The sequence below is a fragment of the Corvus hawaiiensis genome, chromosome 11 (genome assembly GCF_020740725.1).
Source record: "Corvus hawaiiensis isolate bCorHaw1 chromosome 11, bCorHaw1.pri.cur, whole genome shotgun sequence".
NCBI classification, from domain to species: domain Eukaryota; kingdom Metazoa; phylum Chordata; class Aves; order Passeriformes; family Corvidae; genus Corvus; species Corvus hawaiiensis.
This window is the reverse complement of record NC_063223.1, coordinates 9,283,809-9,306,588: the sequence shown is the minus strand read 5'-3', so window position 1 is coordinate 9,306,588 and position 22,780 is coordinate 9,283,809. Positions and strand designations below refer to the sequence as shown.

At 43.2% G+C, this 22,780-nt stretch overlaps 1 long non-coding RNA gene across 2 annotated transcripts in view; it reads right to left on the bottom strand.

The window, feature by feature from the left end:
- The window catches only part of LOC125331816, a 61,326-nt gene that overhangs the window by 24,793 nt on the left and 13,753 nt on the right, over nucleotides 1–22,780 (bottom strand). The window contains exon 2 of one of the 2 annotated variants that reach the window (XR_007206219.1): nucleotides 6,734–6,821. This is a non-coding gene — a long non-coding RNA (uncharacterized LOC125331816). Of the gene's footprint in view, nucleotides 1–5,976; nucleotides 6,020–6,733; nucleotides 6,822–22,780 lie in introns of those variants that run through there. The other variant, XR_007206220.1, reaches the window with a different exon arrangement.

Below are 22,780 nucleotides of genomic sequence, written 5' to 3'. Positions count from 1 at the left end.
GACAGGGACCACAAGACTGTGGTTATTTTTAATTTATATCTGAAGCGCTTTGCTGTGCTAGCTGAAATAATGTGTTTGTATAGTTTTTCTGTGCAGCCTGTATCATTTATCATTCAGTAACCAGCATGAACTGCACATCCTGCTTTAAAACCTCAAAGTATTTTCCTAGTTACTATTACAGCAAGGTATTATATTCTTCTGGTGAACCTATAGTGGAGTAATAAATTGCATGACTTTGAATAAAAGACTGTGCTCTTCTTTTGATTTTACTCTAGCCATTCTTACCAATGAGAAGTTTCCAGTCCTGCATGGTTGCTTGGCATCCCTGTGCCAAATGAGCCAGAGTTTGATCTCCTTTGGATTTCAGCCTCTTAAGAGTAGCTCCCTAACTATTTTTTATTGTACTCCTGCAAAATAATTGAAGAAAAAAACCCTAAACCCTGTCCTGAAAGCTGAACTTGCAATATCTTTCCATCCTGGCATTTAACTCTAAGAGAGAATATGGGTTATCCATTTTATCCAGCTCCCAGCATCATGCTGCTGCCCACATGATGAATGTTACAGGTGGTGGTGCTTATGCTAATAAAGAAGTTAATGAGAAAAGCCAGGCTGGTCCATGTTTTGTAAGACAGAGAATGAAATCCTACATTCATCAACTGGAAAAATCCCAAACATTAGAAAGAAAAGAATGGGTACAGTCCAAACAAAATAAAATTCAAGAAAGGAGATGTGGAAACACAGCATTTAAGTGGCTAAGCTCTCCGTTCAGTGCCTCAGAAAACCTCGAGCTGTCTAGAGGGACGGCACAGGCAATCTGGCACTTCAGTAGCTCTGAAAGTGGCAAATAAATGGTAGCTGCAAAGCCAATACCATGAGGAGAAGCAAAGAGGTAGAAATATAGCCCTTGGCTTATGCCTTAATCCTGTAATTAGATCAGAGACAGAGACACACAGGGGAAGTTAGCAGAAGAGAGCAGAGCCAAAGAGAGCAGGCCCTCTCTGAGCTCTCTCTTTTATTCATGAGAAGGGAAAGGGGAGAGCTAGGGGTGGACCTGGGGTAACTGGCCAATCGGACACTGCTCCAGAGTTTGAGTTACTTTCAGTTTTGCCCCCGATTTGGAACAAAGGGGTTTCAGAGCACATGGCTGTTTGACCAGTCTCGGGGAGGGGTGGCTCTCTCTGAGCAGGCAGCAACAAGGAGAAGGTAACTATCATACCTAGAAATATCAATGAATAGTGTCAGACATTGCCATTGTGTAATGCTGCCTTGTTTACATGGTTTATGTTAATATTGTTAGTTACTTCCTGAACAATGGCTGAAATAAGGATTTATAAGGATATTTAAAAATCCTCATAAAGGTGGAGAGAGGAAAGATCAGAAATCCAGAATAACTTGAGTTTAGATGGGTGTCTACAGATCTCTACCATGTTCATTGGTTAAAACTTCAGGCCTTGTAAAAGGATTTAAAGGAAAAAAATACCCACCAAGATTTTAGTCACAGCAGATAGGTAATTCTTTACTGGGAGGGTGGTGAGGCCCTGGCATAGGTTGCCCAGAAAACCCAAAAACCTGTGGATGCCCCATCCCTGGAAGTGTTCAAGGCTGGGTTGGATGGGGCTTTGAGCAACCTGGTCTAGTGGAAGGTGTCCTGCCCATGGCAGGGGGTTGGAATGCGATGGTCTCCAGGTCCATTCCAACCCAAACCCTTCTATGCTTCCGAGATCACAGAAGTGACAATATTTGGTATTTTAGGTTCAGTCCATTTTGTCTTTACTTCTGTATCTGCAGAGCTTTGCAAACAGTGATAAGCAGGTAAAAATGAAGGACATGCAGGTAAGACCAATCTCTCCAGTTACCTAAACTCACACCTATGTAGGGGTGAAATGAAATTGTGTGCATCATTTCCAGCTTTGGGAGAGTCTCCTTTCCCTCCCTTCCCCACAGAAAGCAGTATAATGTACACATCCTTTAAGTGGAGCTATGGTTAAAACCTACCCAAACACCACACAGACAGGTTTTGTTCTGGCACATGTGGTGGTGTGCTATTTATTCTCTTTCTGACAAAAATTTATTGTAGTTAAGCACTTGACATTCCTCTCTGAGAACACTACTGGTTTGGCAAAAGTTCAGTGAGAGTTAAAGAACCACCTCCCAAAGCTATTCTGACCTGGAAAAAAAAAAAAAAAGAGGATGGGGTTTTTTGTTCAGCAGCAGTTTCCACTGCTCTCTTTGGGAACATGGTGAAAGGAAGCTCAGATAGCATCAGGAGATTCTGCCACGCTCTCAGCAGTTTGGTTCATGTGTATCCCATGAACAGCCTCAGCTTTGGTGCTGAGGTGAAGATACCAGGACATGGTTCCCAAAGGAAGGTCCCTGAGGCTGTTCATACCTCAGGGATCTCCAGAGCACATGAAGTCCCTGAGAAAAAGGAACAAATATCATAGCCTTTTCCACTTAAAGATAAACCCATTAAATGAGAGGAAGTGGGACAGGTGCCTCATTTCCCGAGCGCCGTGGTGCTGATTGCAGGGCGAGTCCGGGCTCTGATTCACTGGCCATGTCGGGGCCACTGCCGCATACACCCACTAACAGAAGGAGAGCCTGGTCCCAGCACCCAGGGCCACCGCCCCACCAGAGCACCACACCCTGGCATCCCGAACCTTGGCGGGACTCACAGATCCCCATGCACGGCCAAGCAACTTTTCCCTTCTTTGCTTTCCTCACCTGATGTTTGGCTACCTGCTGCATTAGCAGAGCACTGCTGCTGCTTCCAATGGACCCCAGATACTCACAGGAAAAAGAAAAAAAAAATCACATATGAGAAATCATTGATGTTTTCCTCTTCCATGGTTCTGGTTAAAAGAGCAAGCATTAAACTGGGGAGACAAATCACCTCCCGTCCCAGATACTGTATTTAGGGATGTACTTATCTAGAAAGCCATGCCAGGAACACTGTGAGCAGGAAACCACTGATTAACAACTAAGCCCTTCCTCCCAATTTAAGACATTTTATGACATCCTTGGTCTTTCTTTAAAGAAGCCTTTCCCTTCTATCAGTCTGGCTTCCCTGTTCTCTGTGGCAGTGGCTGATAAATTAAGATGACAATATGGATAGATGAGGCTGAACCTGCCCCCAGCCTGGCTCATCTCTCTCCCTTGCTGCGATAAAGCCACTGTCCCACATCTGGCTTTATCTGTCCCAGTGTGCATCGAAGGAACAGTCTAAGTTGTCATAAATCCAGGCTTTCCCAGCAAGATCAAGAAGGAGGAGGGCTCTCGGAGCCCTCTGCTGAGACAGGGGAAGCTGTAAAAAGTGTGTGAAAATTAACTGGATTCATGTTTACATTTGATATATCTACACACATGGGCAGAGGCAGCCATGCACTTGCTTGGGTCCCACCAGATGTGAAGTGCTTGCAGCTGGGAAGTCCATTTTTGTTTGTGTCACCCAGGCTGAGTTCCACTCCTCAGCACACAAAGCGCGGCTCCCAGCCCAGGCTGCCACACTTCCAGATGGGGATGATAAACCAAATGCTTGCACCTGTGTTGTGCAGACATGTATATCCAGAGATTTTGCTGACCATGGTGAAAATACAGCCTCTAACATGTGGATTCAATGAAAATAGGATGGGCAAAGCTCTGCCCCAACACGCTTGTAGAGCTCAGTAGGAATGAGATGTGTTCATCCTGTTGGTTTAGGATGTCACGCATTGCTTTCTAGTAGTCGCTCCAAACATGGGATGAGTATTTCTTGCTCCCAATTAATAGCATTACCCTGTCTGCCTCCTGGGAGAGGCTTATCCCTTCTATGCTGAGCACAGTGCGCCGAAGCAGCAGGGAAAGGCTGGCTGCAGATGCACCACTGCTCTTTCTTCAGAGGGAAAGCACCAGCAGCAGTTTAACTCCTTTCTCCCCACTATCAGAAAACACAATTACATCAGAATGAGTCCTTCACTGAAAAAGTTACATTTGTTATATTGGCATTACATTTGTCAAATTGGTAAGTAGCTCATAAACTGAGGCCAAGGATTGTGATTGCTGTGAGCTTTCTGGTACTCTTGACTCCGTCAATTTAATACCCCAGCAGAACAGGGCTCCACTCCACTGTTTTTGACTGGGGATTGAGAATAGATTAATTAAAGTGACTACTTTAATCTTTCAGTTTATGAGTGAAAACTGAGCATACTAAAATGGTGAAATGCATTTTTTCCACTTAATATTTTTCATAATATTTCCCAGGAAAATGTCTAAATTGATGACAGCACAATATCTCTTTTCTAGTTCTGGCCTTACCTTCACTGTTTTCTGTAAATGAAAAAGGGGAGGGAAAGGTTCAGATTTGATAGACTTGAAAATTAAATATGTCACCATATAGTCATATGCAGAAACAGTCACAAGTTTTCATCAGTTTCCCTCTTCTGGAGGATTAATTAATCTGTTATATAAGAGTTACTGTCTTTTTACCATCTTATTAGGGAAAAACTGCAAGCATTAAACTTCTGCACTAGGTACTAATTCTTTGACAGTCTGTGCTTTTGGTCTGTTTTTAAATAGAGAGTATTCACCCTTCATTCAGGAGAAAAAAAAAAAATCTTTACCTGGAAATCACCTTCTGTGCAACTACCTGTTAAGACTTCAAGTGAAGCAAGGCTTCATTACTGTGGAGAAGATTTTCATGTGAAAATAGCTCTCCTCACAGGAGGCTGCCAACTTTTTTATTAATGGCTATTCCCTCACATTCTTTTCTTTTGACTGTTGCACAATTACTACTCCAGTGGAGCAGGTCTTGCCCAAGGGAGAAGAGCTGGTAGATTCAAGGAGGTGGGTGGGTAGTGGCAGTGAGGAGTCAGGTCATTCACTACCCACCAGGCCTACCCAAAAACAATAACTGCACAACTCACAGAATGCAATCAAGTGCATTCTTCTCCAGCGTGATTAAAGAAATATTCAATTTGATGCAACTGAGGTACAAAAGCTCTCTGTGTCCTTCCTCTGCCAAGCATAGAAGAATGCCTTGCTTTAAATGATTTACAAAAACTCCCATATGCCAGAGATGTATCATTTACATGGAATCCAGGCAGCTTCATGCAATCACTGCTTACACATAACAGTCCCAAAAGTGAGGGGCAGGGGGAATCTAAATGGAGTAAATCAGCTTATCAGTGCTCAAGGTTTATTTTATTTCTCCCAAAGGAAAAGTAGAGGTTTGCTAGGAATCCTTTTTCCTCTACTAAGGGTAACAATCTGAAATGAAAAATAAAATAAAAATAAAAATTCTTAGTTCTGATTTTGTAACTGCATTCAGTTTAAAATCTACAAATAATATAAAACTGATTTAAAGCCAATTCTTATTAAACAAGAAAAAGTGGAAGTGGCAATGGATGAAAAATTCAAGCAAACTGTTTGTTTTCCTTTTCTTGTTTCTCTCAGGCTTCTGCTCCCCCAAATCTCTAGCAATGGTATAAATCACATGCAGGTTTCTTCAAAATATTACTAAACATCCAACAGGAGAAAATGACACTGTACATCACTTAACAGCAGCTGTGCCCTACCATATTAAAAATCAATTACACTTCACATCATGCAGTCTCAACTTTTAGCAGTTATTTGTGGTGCTAATTTGAGTTGTTCTGGATAATTAGAGGATCTGTTTCTCCTCATTATAAAAAAATTACTTTTGCTAGGATTTGCACGGAGGTACTAACAGCATTACAATCATGATGATTTTAACAAAAGCCAGATTGTGTCTAGCTCTAATACTCTAATAAATCTTTAATGAATTTATCCCAAAATATCCACAGAAGATAATTAAGCACCTTTATCCCCATTTTCAATCGGTGGGGAGCTGAAGCTCAACAGTAACAGGGTTTAGACACCCAGAGACATAAGCACCCTGCTTACCTCCACTTTTAACACACACATTGCAAAAAAACCCAACACAACCACATGGATGGTGACAGGGAAAAGAGATCAGACCTTTCCTGGAGAGGACCTGAGCTTCCAAAACCAGTATACCCACGAGCTGTCTGTCTTAATGCACTGCAATATTTCTAGTGTCAGCCTGGCTTTATCAGGGAGGATGCAGACACATAAGCCTTAAATAAGCTATAGAATGTGGTAACGGGGAAAAATAAGAAAAGTACTGGAGATTTGCCTGCAGCAGGGAGAGGAACTTGCCTCAAAAGGGTTATTGTTTCAGAATTGTTTGATGAAATAATAAACAAAATACTGCATTGCTAACAGTTTCTGTAGACCCATGCTGCCTTGCAATGCGGAGGAGGACGTGTACTCCCTGCCCAGAGAGGGCTTCCTGCATAGTTTCAATGTGAAGGAACACACACTCATTTGTCAACGACAAAAAGCTAGAAGGCATTTCTTAGCCTTAGTGCTTTCTGTTAAGTAGAAATAGTCCCATCAACGTTTGAGGTGTGTAAGGAGATTCAAATGGTTTTAATGCTCAGGCTTCTTTTCTAAATTGAATTAAGACTGCGCTGAACCAATATTGCAAAGGACAAAGGTCAAGGCTTTATTTATATAATACAAGGATGTAATGCAATAACCGGCTGTTGGAGGCACGTAAGTAAAAGATCAGGGACAAAGCTGCAGACAGGATGTCAGCAGTGTACAGGGAATTAGCCATGCAACTCCCTCTCATTAATTACAGATATGCACGTCTGAACACCATACATCATTATAAAGGCATACCCAGCAGTAACTGTGATTCATACCTTACCATTAACAGTGCAAGAAAAGGTGAAAGAGGATTGTGCTCTTCTGGCACCATTAGGTAACCGTAGCTGTGGGTTCTTCCTATGTTCAATCTGAAAGGAAACAGCAGCCATGGAAAAGCATGGTAAGGAGGAGTTTTCATAATTTCCTGAAGTGCCATTTTTAATCATGTTACTATATAAGGAATAAATATTTCCATACCAATTATCAGGCAGCAATATAATATTTTTCTACAAAACCCTGATGAATATTAAATATTGTTACACCTTGCAAGAGCTCAAAAAGCACATTCTGTGTCAACACACCTGTCAGAGACAAAAAGATTTAGAAGCTCAGAAGGACCTTGAAAGTTCCATTTCTAAATATTGCTTTTGTCCAAAATATGTTGCTTTCTTATGGGGCACACCCTGCAACTTTACTCCCAGTCAAATACATCCTCAGCTTATTGGAGGCCATTATGTACATTTAGGGTACAAGACTACTTAGTTTTGTGCCAAACATTCTTTTACTATGTTTTTGCCAAAAAAAAAAATCCCAACAAAAAACCCCACAGTTTCAGCAACAAAAATGCCTAAATGGAAAAACACTTCACTTGTTATATCTGCTGTAGATGCTGGTTTCTTCTTTTTTTTTAAAATATGAGCATCACATCCTATTCAAAAGCTGACTTTCCGGTTTGTGCAAGAGCGCCACAAAGACAAAAATTCATCTTAAGGTAACAGAATGTACCTAAGGCTTTACTGCCTTACTCTGAGAACCTGTTGACATTTGGTTTTGTCCTCATGACATCTGTTACTAATGCAACATTGGAGTCCTTATCAAAGGCTTTAAAATAACATTTACCAGCATTAACTGCCAGGTAGCCTTCTTCAAATGTTTTCCATACATTTTCTACACCAGATTTAGAAAAATGCAGTTCTTCATGTAGTCTTTAACTGATGGAAAAGATCCATCAAAGGTTTCTGGTAACCAGGTGTACCCTATTTCCCAGGCATTCTGCCAGCAGAGAACAATGACTGACGTTCTTTACCTCAAGTGAACTGTACCCCGTAAGCTGGGAGAAAGCCAAGCCAAGAATCTGCTCTTCACCTGAGCTGTTTTACGGGTAAAAACACCAATTAGGGCTCATGTTCACCCACAGAGTCTTGAACAAGGCTGTGCTTGGAATGGGAACTCTGAGTACCCCTTGTCATCATTGGTCTCCAGAAAGATACAGGTCAAATATACACTACTGGTAGGCTTTGCCCAGTTCTCAGGGCAAGAGGGTCCTTCTCTTACACAGCACATGACCCCAATATCTGCAAGTACTACAGTGCCTTCAGTCATCTACTTTAATTGCAAGATTTCTTTATTTTTTTAAAATGCAAAACTGGTCTCTTCAGAAAAGAAAGACAATGTTTTACCTTTTTTGCTTTATCAGTTTTTGCTAAGCTGACAACACAACTCTGACTTACCAAATGAACTGTAAAACGTCATGACACTTCAACTGTTTCATTGTGGTCACCCTGATACAGCTGTGAGATGTAAAGGCCTCATAATATAATACAGAATATGATGAATGTAAGAGTTGCGAATTTCTCTGTTAAGGATAGTGATTTTTTTGCAGTTCGGTTCCTCAGGATGGGAATACTCTCAGCTTCCTGAGCTTTTGGCAGCTGAAGAGTCAGAATGTGCAGGGGAGGCTGGCTAACACCCCATCAGAGCCATCCTTTAATTTTTCTGTGATCTCCTGTCTCTTCCTGCTTAGGACAGTCTCTCCAAGACTGAACCAACCCTTAATCTTTCACTCTCTGCTCCTGTGGTCTAAGTTCTACAGTATAAAATACTTCTTATTTGAGTCTGTTGAGCATTAAGCAGGTTTTTGTAGAGGTAGAATTCATGAGTCCATGCTTGACTTTTCCAGACCCCCAGAGCTTTGGGCTGTCCCAAGTCCTGCAGTGCATTAACCTACCCTCAAGACACCTCAGCTTAGATCAACATAAAAGGCAAAACCTTTCCAAAGGAAGACAACACACTCTTTTAAGTCTGGTTTCCCTAAACAAAGCAGAAGGTAAAGCACAGGTTTCTAGTCATGTTTTGAAAGGTGTTCAGCCAGTTTTACATCTGGTTATGTAAATGTGAGCAATCACACAGATTTTTAAGCTTTAGTGAGCTTGGTGAACCTTGCTACACACATAAATGCATTCCTCAAGAGGAAAAAAGGTATAATGGCTGGTTTGGGATTGATGGATTTGCTGTGGATCTGTGCTTAAACAAGAGAGGGAGGTGAAGAGAAAGTGAATGTATGCAAACATAGTCTCAGAGAAAAAGGGATATTAAAAGGAAAAGTAAAATGAAATGTTGTTTATTGTTGCTCAACACCAGAACAGACAAACTTTAAACATATAACAAAGATTTCAACACAACATGGACAGAGGAAATTATTATTCCAGCTCTACAGAGAGAATCTCAGTCTCAAAATGTGAGTGCTTAAGAAGTGGGAAACTCCCAGTGACTGGACATTCCCCAGCTCAATGCTTGTCTTGTCCATTTTGATGTTTCATGGTGTAGGACTTCTGTTTGCATGATGGGAAGCACAAAGGCCCTTGTGTTTGCTTTGGGCCTCTGGCTGCTATTGTAATACACAATACCATAAATATTGCTCACATTCTTTCAGCATTACACAGCAATTCTACAAAATTAAGAGCAACAATCCAGGCTGAGGGTCCAGTGTATTGTAAGCACCAATGGCCCCTTCCTCCTTTAACAGCCATTACAAAGGAAGAAGTAACAGGAGAGGGAGCAGAAGGCAATGACAGAAGGGAGAAGGGAACCAACAGAATGTCATAAGGATCTGTCTCCAGAGGAAACCTTCTGCTGCCCCCAGGAACCAAATTGCTGGAATAGAAGGAAGGTCACAAAAACCAACCAGTGAACAACCTAAATCCAATTGCATCGAAAAGCACATTCCTAGAGACTAAGGATGGATGCAGCACCAAGGAGTAGAAAAGAGTGACACTAACATCTTGCTTAAATGAGCACATCAGCTGAACTTTCTTTTTGCTACAATGAAAGAATTAAATGCGATGTGCAAGTAATTCAAGAGTTTATTGGCAGGGTGGAGAAAGAGCTTCTACATTCTAGGGGTGTTTTATTACTGCCTGCTTTTGAATTGCAAAGCAGTGAGCTATTAAATACCATTGTAAGAGGCATTTGTGTTATCCAATGCCTCAGAAGAATAGGGAAGACGCCTGAAACATCTCTGTGACTACATTTTAGGAAGCTGCTGCTAGCAGGCACACAGTTGCTTAGAGGCCATCAGAAATGAGATTAACATCTCCCTGTGTGTTGAGACACACAGAGCTCATAGCGGGGTACCCCAAAGCTGTGTTTGCATTCTGCAACTTTTAATTGACATGCAACTAAAACTTCTGCAAGAACAAGGTGTGCAATCATACTTTCCCTGAGTAACCATTTCTGAAATGAATGTCTGATCTTAGGGAGTGCAAAATCCTGTTCCTGAAATCATATGCATAAACCCCATTCACTTTTGGACACCTCAAACTTCAGCAAGTGACTCAAAATCCTACAGCACAAAAATCATCCCTGTGTAGTTATGCTGCACACAAGGAAGAGAGCTGTTGTCAGTGCTGCCATTCTCTGTAGAACATGCTATTCTTTCTAGAACCATGGCTTTTTGAAGCAATGGTAATTTACACTTCTCTGGCTCCTTCTCCCAGCTCCTCTGAGACTATTTAGCCATGATTTTAGGTGTAGTAATTGTAGGGACTAGAGAACTGTTCTTTCTCTTGGGGGTGGGAGATCAGGCCAGCTCTCCTCCACACATGATTTTACTCCTTCTCTTCCAGCTTCCCACCTTTCCACAATCCTTGTTTGCTTGTGTATGTATCGATCCCTCAGACAACCCACCAATCCCCAGATTTCTTCTAACCTGAACAAACTCAAGCTGTACTATATTGCTCACAAGCCTTTTTTGCAGGTACAACATAAAAAATGGAAAGGGGAGTGCTTCTTCACCATGTCAGAGGTTACAACTTAAGTTGGCTTGGACTGGATCTGTCCTTGGACCACTCAATTTTATAACAGCACTGCTCCCTGTAAAGAAAAGAAACCTCAGGATCGAGGAGCATGTGGGTGCAGTGGGGCCACCCAAAGGTCTCTGACCACCTCTGTATGATGGTCTCCATGCAGCTGTCGTGGGGATGCAGATCTGTGCAGCACAGAGCCCCATTAGCTGTGACAGAGCAGCCACCACTGACAGGCAGCAGTGGCCTAATGAGGTGGCTGCTCCTTCCCAGCCGCAGTGGATGGTGTCCGACCTCGTGCAAAACCGTCACTGCAATTAGAAGTAATTGGAGGCCTTTTTGCCAGGCTCAGCAGGGAGAGCAGGAGCCAAAGGGCATGGCGGATGAGTGGAATGTGGTCTCCTCAGGGCTGGGTGTGCTGGTGGCAGGCCTGGGCATGCTGGTGGCAGGGTGTGGAGGTTCACAGTGCCACTGCCCGCTCCAGACTACTCCTCCAAGGCAGGGTGTGAGCCCCGCCACTGCCAATCAGTCCTATCTACTGAGAGCTATTAAAACAAACCCCAGCAAAGGTATTGCTAACACCCCAGGTTATGTAAAGGGCCAGTTTTAGAGAGCAGCCTTGCCTGTGTTGTTACAGACTCCCTTCCATCCTTCTTACTCCATTTCTCATCAGTGGCGGTGGCTCAGGTCTCATAATAGGAAGTCCCAAGCTTGTCCTGGTCTCCTCACCGAGCAGGAATTTGAAGCAGCATTATTATTTGGGGTACTTCAGAACACAATGTTCTCCTGAAGTGGCTTTTGTTTCTTTTAAAAGCATTATTTTTTAACAGTTTGATTAAAAATAATACTGCAGTGTGAGAAGGGGCATTCATGACATGCCAACCTGACCTACTAATTTAAGTTCCCAAAAGCTCTATCACAGATCCCCTGAAATGGAGAGCCTTTAATAATTGAATTTCTTAATGTGGAGGGGCATTTTTGGATCCTTTCTTTTTTTGATGCAGCATAGACTCTCTAGAACATCCTCTCATGTCTAAGGTGCTGCATGTCTAAGATGCAAACCTCATCAGCTCCCAAAAGCCACAGATAAAGATTGCTGTGAGTTATTGCAGGCACCAGACTGGCAATCCCAGGACAAGGCATGTCACCCAGGGCACAGATGAGATTCTTGAGCATGTTACCACTTCCCCTGGTAGCAAGGAAAGGCAGAGAGAATTGAGTCAGGACACCCACACTAGCATGGGGACAACTGAAGATTTTGGACAAGGCTGTTGTCTGCACAGGAGTGATGAACTACCATCCCAGATGTTATTTCCAGGGTCAAGACACCCAGCAATCTCCGATGTCCATGCATTTGCTCTGAGCACACAGCATGTTTTCCTCCTGCAGGTATCTAGCAGTCCACAGCATTAAAACAAACCAAGAAACTCCTTCCTGACTCCCTTGTAACTGAAGATTTCTTAACAACCAATACACTGCAGTGTCGCAGTGACCGCTGCTGCCCACTGCCCAGGCTAGCTCCAGCGGTGTGCAGCAGGAGTGGGGAGCAGCTGGAGGCACGGAGCTTTGAAGCTGCTCGTCTGAAGCCTCTGCTCTACCCAGGGGAGCACAGGCTCCAGGCACTGTGGCAATCAGCAGTCCTCGACCAAGGGAAAGACAAAAAGTAGCAGGGAAGCTTGCCACAGGAGGTAATCCAGGTTCATTGAAGGGGATCCACGGTAAACAAGCAACACTTGCAGAGCGACCATACCTTATAAAGGAGGGTTGAACAGGGGGAGTAACCCAACTAGGGACCAATAGGCGGATTAGGAGGGAGGGATGCTGAAGGAAAGGAGTCACATCTGGGCCAATGGTCTTGGTGGGTGGAGGGAGAGGAGTCACATGCCCCAATGTCTAGGTTTAGGGGATTTCCAAGAGGGGAGGTATCCGAGGGGGCAGGGTCTTGGGGGATTGACGGGGACCACATAAGGGTAATTAGGGAGGGCTTGGGTGACAGACACAGAACAATCCAGAACTCCGGGAGGGGTTTGGGCAATTGGCAGGGAAGGAGCCAGAACAAAGGGAGGGGATAGCCATATTGGGAGCACCGGGGGAGTGGCTTGAATCTGCGGCAAACCAACTGGGAATCAAAGTGGGGAAGGTAGGGATGAACCATTAGGGTACATACATACAAAAATACAATAAAAACATCGCATCACCACACTGCAGAACACTGGTGCACAGCCATTCTCTTAAATTTTTATGTATTTCACCTTTTCATTGGGGACAGTATGACTTCATCATTGAGATTCTGGCTCAGAAATCATCACAATGAGAGGGGAAGCCACAATCTCCCATACTGATTCTTCCTCCTTTGATAATTATTAACATAACTGATGCTCTCGGACACTGAATTTTTCTGTGTCAATTTGCTCTGTAACTTGGAATTTTCTCTTAACCATAAGATCTTACTGTATTTTGGGGTTGTTCTCGGCCAGAGGGATCAGTTGGACAAGCACAGAAAAACAGAGACTGTGGTCTGGACAACAGGCGTGCAAAAGAGAATCTGATTAATCTGGAGGATAGAATGACTGAAATTTAGTCCATGGGAAGTTTGGAATAAAATTATCATCATTCTGTTTTGGAGAGAAGACCAGAAATTAGAGCATTCTTTATAGACAGGAAATGAGAAAGAAAACCCATCAAAACAATATTAAGTTTTTCCAAATTAGACAATGGTTGAGATTCCTATTTTTTGGTCCCTTGAGCTGCCAGGGACATCTTTTCTCTCCAGTAGCCCAAGAGGGAGCCAGGTGTCCTCAAGCCTGTCCCCAGGCTGTCAGAAGGGCACAGTAGAGGTTGCCAGACTGCTGGCTTCTCCAAATGGAAACCATGGAGCTGGGTACCCTCAACCCAGGCAGCTGCTGGGACACACATCTATCTAAACCTCTGTATACCAGAGCCAGGAGCAGTCTGAATGGCTGAGAGGCACCGAGCCAGCAGGCCCTGGAAACCCAGACTCCCTGAGAGCTTGCCAAGCAGCTTGCCAGCAACCAGGCAAAGGGCCAGTGCTTTGGTACAAGTCAGTAGGAACCTCCTCTCTGCTTTGGTATCAGCTAGTCAGACTTCTCCTGAAGGGAATGCTTGTCATTCCTGCATGTGTGGCCACATACATGCCCTATACCCCAGTTCCTACCAGCCCTTGCATGTGGACACAGCAGTCAGTTGTGGGGATGTGACCCCAACGTCACACTCGACACTTATTTTCTCTCCCCTTCCAAAGCCAGATTTAACACAATCCATTACTCCTGCCCTATGTTCTTTGCTTGAGGCTGCTTTGCCTCCATCCTGAGACAATACATTATTTTACTAAGGACATTTTATAACAGATAGCTTCCCAATTCCTCTATGACCTACTGTTGTAGGAGGATGCAGTTGCTTCAATGCCCGCAGAACATCCTCAGGCAACACACTTTGGTAAAAGCTAAACATTCTAGAAGGGTTTTATAAGATCTGTGATCCCAAGTGAGTCTTTAAATATATTTTATTGATTAGTTTTGGCTATATATGAACAAGGAACTGAGGATCTATCCTGCAACTTTAACTTGGGCTGTTCTCATATTACAGAAAGAGTGACTTTGTCCCAGTCAGAATTAGGCTTTCAGTCCTAAAGCCAACAATAACAAACTCCAATGTGACCTTTGCATGACAGAGTTGTATGAAGAATGAGCTATGCTAAACCCCAACCTTGCATCTCCTCTTACAAGACACATGCACATTCCCACTCACTTTCGGGAGCCCTGCTCCTACCTGCTTCCTGGAAACTCAGAAAAGACAAGACAACACGACAGCTTTCACTGTTTTTTTTTGTGAGATACCCTGCTTGTCTTTTTTTCCTTTCCCTACTTTTAAAATCACAGTAAGTTTTCTTTCTTTCAGATTTCTCTAATGTTTTCCCTGTGGTGTATCCGTTTTAGCCAGCCTCCCTCTTCCCTCTAGTACCCGACACTGCTCTCATTGTCAGGGCAGTTGCAGGGAGTTCAGGTTTTCCCCTCTCCATTTCTCTTTGGACCTGACACTGCTCCTGACCCCTGCTCAGCCTTTGCTTTGAAGTGCTTTTTCTGCTCTCTGCTTTCCCACTGGATTGTGCTAACCCTCCTTCTTTCCCCGCTCCATCAGTTGGCTTCAATAAGTGAGAGGAGCTCACTGGAACCTCCTCTTTTGTGTTATCAGCATGCTCTCACTTCTCATAAAATCCTACCCACCTTGCACATAGAACAGTTTGGCAAAAGATGACGGCTTCCATGGCCTGGGAACCCTGCTAAATTCCACACGGGAGCACCGCTAGCTGCCCCAGACAAGCCTGTCAGATAGGTCTTGTGTTTGACCCAGGCAACTTCACAGCAATGTCTAAAAACAAGCAGCCACTTTCTTCCCCCTCCCCAGGACAATGGCATTCAAGTGTCTTTTTCGCCATGTGCTTCAAACAGCGTTATCCTTGTGGGACTCTGTAACTTTTTCCTGCTCTACTGCAATTTTAATGGAAAACACACCCACAAATTTGGCTTAAGTGCAAATGACTGATTTGATTCGGTCTCCTTGGTGCTACAGCTCCTAACTGATGGATGTTCAGGTCAAAGCAAGAAATGACATCAGCACAAAGACTGGCTCTGCTCTTACTTATTACAGACTCCTGTAAGCTTTCCAGATCTATAAATATTCACGTTATTCCCACAGAGGGGAAGAAAGAGGATGATTTGTATCCTTCTAGCTTGTTCTGTTAACACATTCCCGTTTTTCAGTGTTTTCCAGTTAGATAAATACCATGACAAACAGGAAAGCCTTGTGAGAGAAAATACATTTTAGAGTAAATTGCAGTGGTGCGTAGTTTATAAATATTTGCAATGGAATGTGAAAAATATCTCTATTGATCATATTAATGTATGCTCAGTACAGAGGACCAGGGGTTTTTTTAAGACATGAATAGAATTTCCACCGCAGGAAAAAAGCCGGCAGAATTTGTGTATGCTGTATAAACACATAGACAAAAACACTTTAAAGTTGAAAATACTATTTTAATTACAATGGTAAAGCTTGATTTATTTTCTGTACCTCTTTTGCCAGGAAGTTAAGCATCTCACAAAAATCTGAGTCATATTGCCTGAGGATCAAAACCAGAGAAAACTCTGGTAAATCCTGGTAAAATGCTATAACCTCTTAACCACTCCATTAGTGAGAGCTGATGATAACATTTAAATAAGAATGTAAAAACATTGTTTTGCTCAAAAATTACATTACAAAGATAAACAATAAGAGTTTGGGAATACCCTGGTTAACACAGCAGCCTGAAGGACTTATACAGATCTCTCCTCTACTCTCCTAAGTATTTTTCATTATTGCTTACTAGATTATGAATTATTTTTGAAAGGATTATTGTAGTTACAAATTCCTACTCAGGCTTCTTCACTCACCACTTGAGAATACTGCAAAGGAGCACCTTTCCACATGTGAATGTGATCCACATGTGCACGTGGCTTTGTGCATGTGGGAGCAGTGTGGGGACGCTGAGCCATAACATTCCAACGCAACTCCAGGACTGATCCCCTCCATGACAGCTCAGCACAGGTTAATTCCTCTGTGCACCACTGATGCAGCTGTACCAGCAATAACAACCTTTCTCTTCTCCCCCATTTTTTCCTTTGGGCGTTACTATCTGTAAGCCTTCAAACCCCTTTCACCCAACACAATGGTGCTTGTTACAGCTGCTCATTTTCCAGCTTCCATCAGCATCATGCAATTAAAGGATCTCTGACATGAGTCATTTAAACCCCTCCCCATGAAGCTGTTCAAAACATAAACCAGCCAAGAAAAGACACTGGGAATGGCATATGTGGAGTACACAGCCCCTCACTTCACAGCTACTAGCCTGCTTAGGTGCAGTGACTTCTCTCCTTTAAAATACTAATACTAATAATAACACTACTACTACTAATAGTAATAGTAGTAGTAGTAATTATACACACTGAGTGCCCATCCAGCTGTTTTGCCGGCAAGTAGCTTAACCAAATGGAAAACAGGGTGGGAATACTTTGATGCCCCTATAGTCCCTGTGAAAATCAAGGTGGCCAAGGTCACTGGTGCTATCCATACATTGCCAGTGCTGATCCTCTGCTCGAGGGCAGCAGGAACCCTGGATAGCCCTCAGCAGAGACTTCTCCTTTCAAGTATCTCAAGGATTTTAGCAAGGCGAATGCTCATGGTTATGGAGCTGGCTAACATCCATCACTCATTTTACACTGGCCATTAAGCTGCCTGGAGGCAACCAGCATGGATCTAAAGCTGCTGCATATGTTTACCTTGCCAGGGGGAAAACAAGGTAGGAGAAGTGCTGGCAGAACCCATGTTTTGACTCTGTACACAAATATCCTCTTCCCCCCACCTCCCATTCCAGATTCTTACATTCATTGCATTATATCTTTGGTGTCTCAGCTGTGCTGTGCTGGACTGTGTAAAAAACATCAGCATGTTTCCCCCACAGGCCACGAGGCAGGAGCAGCCATGTCCTTACTGGTGAGTTCAGGGCACTAGGTGAAGGCAAAACACCTGCAGCCCTCACCAAGCCCAAAGGGATCTGTGACAGGCCTGTACTCTGAGCCCTTCCACCTCAGCACGAGAGAAATGGCTTTCAAGAACAACAATGATTATGTACATTTTGTACCATGTTAAAGAGGGAAAATAGCAACGGGGACAAGAAAAGCTTGGTTTGTGAAGGATGTTCCAGCAGAGGTGATTAATAGTGTTGAAAGAAGCCCCCACTGTTTCAAATTTCTTTCCAATTAGCCACGAAACTACTCCCTCCTTTTTCCTCATTTTACTTTTCCCTTTTTTTCTTTTACCTGTATTTGATTTAGAATCAAGGTTCATGATTTGTGTTATGACAGCAGAAATAAAGGGATTTAAAGCATTGCTTTTGATGGCTCATTAGCTGCATGTGGCTACATGCAACACTGCTCGACTGAGATACATTGCCCAGGATTTAATTCCAGAATTATTTCAAAGGCATTAAATCGAATGCTTGCCCTTTTCACCATGGTGTTTAAATGGTACTTTGTATGCCAAGCTTAAAAAAAGAGCATAGGAAACAGATGCAATGCTGCTGGAGCGTGTATTGAACCTTGTTAAAGTGTTAAACATTTATTAGAATTTTTTTTAAACAAAGTAGTGTAAACCCAGTTGTTACTACAGTTAACTTTCTCTGCTACAAGAGAAAAAGGAGATTTTTTATTTTTCTTAACTAACAAACAGCTCTCAGAACTAGTGAACAATAGCTCATTTGTTCAGCAAGACTTAAAGATGAGAACAGTCTCAGGCTGGAAGAAAGAGATGTGCACATTTTCTGTGCTGAGTAAAACAAACCAGACAAAGCTTCTTCCACAGTAGAGAGGAGATTAAACCCTAGAGCTGAGCTGAAGGTCAGGAGTCTCAGAGCTCTCCAGGCATAGCCCCAACCAGCTACTCCTGGTGGAAGGCTGTTCAAGGACCCTCCAGAGAAGCAGCTCTGAGCTCTCAGCTTTCAGCTTCGCAGGGACATCGAGGGATGAGAGCTTGCCTCTGGTGCACAAAAGCAGACCCTCCAAAACAGTTTGCACTTGTTTACTGCTGATCTACAACCTCTGTTAAGAGAAAGCCCTCTCTATGCTTGTTTTTCCCCCATTTGCCTTGTCCCTGCAGATTCAGGGATGCTACTAGTAAAACACAAAGTGGACTTTATCCAGTTTACAACCGAACTTTCATTCTGAAATAAAGCAAATCCAAAGCACAGTTTCCTTGAACTCACAGTGGGGATATCCCTCTGCTCAACTCCTCTTGCCTACAATGAGTCACACTTGAGTGCAGTCAGTTGTGCAGGGGCAGCTGTCCAACACTGTGCCCACCCACCCACCCACTTCACCCCTTTTCCTTTCTACCAGCATCCGTGCATCATAAACACATCCAAATGTCAACATTTCATACAAGAAGCAATACATAACACAGCTATTTGCACGATTTTCTTTTATGTGTGGCCACAGTTGGCTGGAGCTGGTGGTTCTGTTAAAGCCTGAAAGACAGTGGGCGTTACCAGAATTTGCATCTGGATTTGAAATTTAACACCATTTGGAAAACACAGGCAATTACCTAGAACTGTGTTTCCATGCAGCAGCACCCAGGAGTCTGCAGCAGTATTACACCACAATTCAGCTTCAGCTGGAAGCCACATTTTACTGCCTTAATCACAGGATTTCTGAACAACCACTATCACAAAAAGATGCAAGAGGCAGAAGAATTTGCATTTTTGAGCCCTTTCAAGAGCTCATCAGTGTGTTTTAAGTCCTCTAATAAAACAGCATTAATAAAGGCATTGAATTCCTTCATGTGCCTGAAAATACACATATGCGCACACAGAGATCCTCTCTACTTCTGCCCTGCCTACCAAAGGAAGAGCAAAGGAGCAAATCTATCCAAACACATGGGCTGCATCTGGCCTGGGCTCTCTGGGGGGCTGCACAGTGGGGACAGCGCAGGGAGGCAGAGGAAAGATTGCCCAAAGTGCTCTTTCTGGCCCAATTCCAGCACATATATAATTTAATTGGGAATTCTATATTACCCATAGCCACTGTATGGCAATAGTTATCTTGGTTATTTAGTAACTAATGGGAGTTTTTTTACAATGAAACATTTTTTTTTGTGTATGAGGGTCTGGAAAGGGACCTTACATTGCACAGAAAGGTTACAGCTTGCCACAAATGTACAGAACTGAGGCTGGTCCCCTGTGGATGGAGCTTGGTTTGATTTTCTGTAGAGATTCAATATAACTTGCCCAAATTACCATGTACCCAAATACCATAGCATAGGTATTTCCCCACTTCCACCTTTACCATGGGATGTTTTGACTCCAACACCACTTTCAGGTACACCCTGTGGTATGGAATGACCCTGCAGAGTTTTCCCAAGATCTGCTATTTTCTGCATTTAAGTAAAGCTTCAGCTTCAAATACACAGGATGTGAAGCCCTGCTTTTACACGATTTCACGGCATGTTGAGGAATGAAGTGCTGGTGTTTGAGGCAAGTGATTTACTGACACGGGGTTATCCAGAGGTTTCATTTGTCGTGCATCTCACCCACATGCTTTGTTTCCTTCTTCACTCTCTCCCAGAGGCAGCATGCTGCACACTGCTGGCAGTGAAAGGGCCTCCCTTCACACAGCAGCGATTAATTTTTCTCAGCTTCTCTCCAGCCAGATATCGATGATTCCTCAGGATCTGCAAAGCCTCTTTTAAGACCCTATCAGAAACATGGAAGCCTTCTTTTTCCTACTGCTCAGTTAAACAGTCTCTGCATTCATATTACCCAGACTGATCAATCTCATCCCTTCCTTCTTGATAAAATATTGGGTGTCAGAGTGTTTTAATTTGACAGTCTGCCAGCCACAGTCCCATTCATTTGCTGCCATGGAGGCAGAGTAGGCTTAAAGTGATGTCTGATCATCAATACCTTTGCTTTGGGAAGTTAGATTATTGCAGCACTTAGAGACTGAGTCTGGTCCTGCACCTCACATCAGATACCACAGCTGGGAGTGGAAGAAGAGAAACCCAATAGATTTGCAGCTGAAGCAAGACCTCCAAAGGGTTTTGTTTAAAAAGCAAATGAATCAACTTTAAAGCACTTTGTCCAACCCTGGATTCTTCGAGGGCTGTGCAAACACTTGACTGCGGGGAGATGGATCCAAGAGAACAGTCAGTTCTGGCATTTCCATGTTCACTCTCACTTGCATCATGGCGTCTCCATCTATGGTGAGACATCACACATCCTTTGCCCTGGTCATCTTACACTGACTCTTGTCACAAATACTGGTCATCAGAGAGGAGTGATTTTAAAGTGTTAAAATTCCCAAAAAGCAAGCCTTTTGCTCAGGGATGTTATTGGATCACATCCTTTAAATAGCCAGAAGCTCCAGTTATTGCTCTATAAAAGTGGTTTATTTTTGAGTGTATTGTTTGTCCTTTTGTGTCCTCCTCCAAAAAATATCTTCACACAACTGCCCAAGAAGCACTGTCTACACCTGCAAGGACAGGGCCCTTTGTGGCAATATTTATTTAAAAGGAGAAAATAACTGCATACTTATTGATTTTGAGAGGAGCTTTCAGAACACACCAAGGGGATTAACACTCAGCTCCATCCTAACACCTGAACTTGTGTAGCTCCTTCAATTAACCTGACGAAGTAATTTTATGAATCCCAAAAGTAAACTCTGGGCAGACTTGTGATATGCTCAGACAAGATTATGCCAACAGAACACGTGTAGGGGATGCCAGTGGCCAAACCCAAGAGGAAACCTCTACTGAGCCAAGAATCCTTTGCCCATTTACCTGTGATGATTATGATAATATCACAGTAATACCTCAAATTTCCAGTTGAGATGCAGAGCTGACATGTTAAATACCATAAACATATGGAAAACCCAAGCCTGCCCGGCTTCCAGAGTGCCTGCTGCATTCTAGAAAAGAGGAGACTAGTGGGAAAAAGCCAGCCCCTTCATTCAACCCCAGAGGCCAGTGGCTGGGAGGGTAAAGGATGAAACTTGCCCTGAGGCCTTCAGCCAGGACTTTGCTCTCAACTTCAGCACAAGCTGAAACAGGACCCAAGGTGAACAAGGGAATATGAACATGAGGGGAAAAGTAAGAATTGCTCTCTGAAGCTGCAGCCTGCAAATCTGGGTATGTACTGTGTCTCAGATGTGGGGCATGACTGCCATGCCACTGTCACTCTGGGTGCTCTTTTCACCTGTATCAATTATCTCAGGATGCCTTTTGTCTTGTATGCCCACTGGCCATTCTATGGACAAAGAGCTGGTGAAATTGGTTCCACACTTTTTATTAGAGAGAGACTTTCTCAGTATTCATCTGCACTTCATAACCTGTGGTGCTCTGCCACAGATTTGTGACAAGCATAGAAGCAGCTCTTCTTTACAGTTTAGCTTCTTTTATGTGAACTAGGGATACAACAGTCCAATTCAGTCCCAAATCCAGCCAGAACATCCTTCTTTCTAAAGCAGTAAGGCAATGTTAAGCTATTTCCTTGGGGCAGTGGAAATATGAAATACAGCAGTCTCCTGCTTCAAAGTAGACTTTGGTTTTTTTTTCCTTTTACTGTGAGTGGTGTGACATATACCAGCCACCATTATACACCAATAAAAGTGAAACTCAATTTTCTGTCACAATGAAGATGACCAATAAAATTTTGAACATGGACAATAATTCTATAAAACCTGAGCAGAATCATAAGGCTCCCTTTAAAAGCACACAGACTCTCATAGAGGGGGTTCTATAGGCATATAAATTATCCAGATTTACCGTAGAAGGAATATGCTGCACATCACGACACGCTCTTCCACATTGCCTGAACTACCCCTCTTAACAGGTATGGGGCTGCTCCTCAGTACCACCAGGTTGTTTGGCAATAGAAACACAAAAATTTCAGTGTAGATTGCATCACATCAAGAGAATAGTAATAGTTAACTAAATTAAAACAAATATTATTCTGTATTATGCAGAAGCCTGCAGGGCTCAGTCAAAACCACAATCATCTTTGAAAAGAGAGAAAGGATCTCTGCTCTGCTGCCGCAGTAGAGAAGACAGAGATGAAGATGGCAGAAAAGTTGCTTAGTGGCAGAGGCAATACAGAAACTGTTTGGAAGTGCCAGGAGACCTGTGCATCCTGTCTGGGATTCTTGTGTGTGGATGGGTGCAAGTCTTAGGAGCAAATTAGCTGGAGGAGACCAGGAAAAGAGATGATGAGGAAGGGCAGGGGCATGGGAGGGTCATACACATGGGCAGAACAGGCTAAATGTGCTTGTCACTTGCCTGCAGTGAGAACTAACTGTACCACACAAAGTCTATCAGAACCCAGTCTGGCACCAAATACAAATTGGAGGTGCTGCAGAACAGGAGAAGGGCTACCATTTGCTGGTACAGTCATAGGAGGATGGTGGGAACAACCTTTGGGTGGT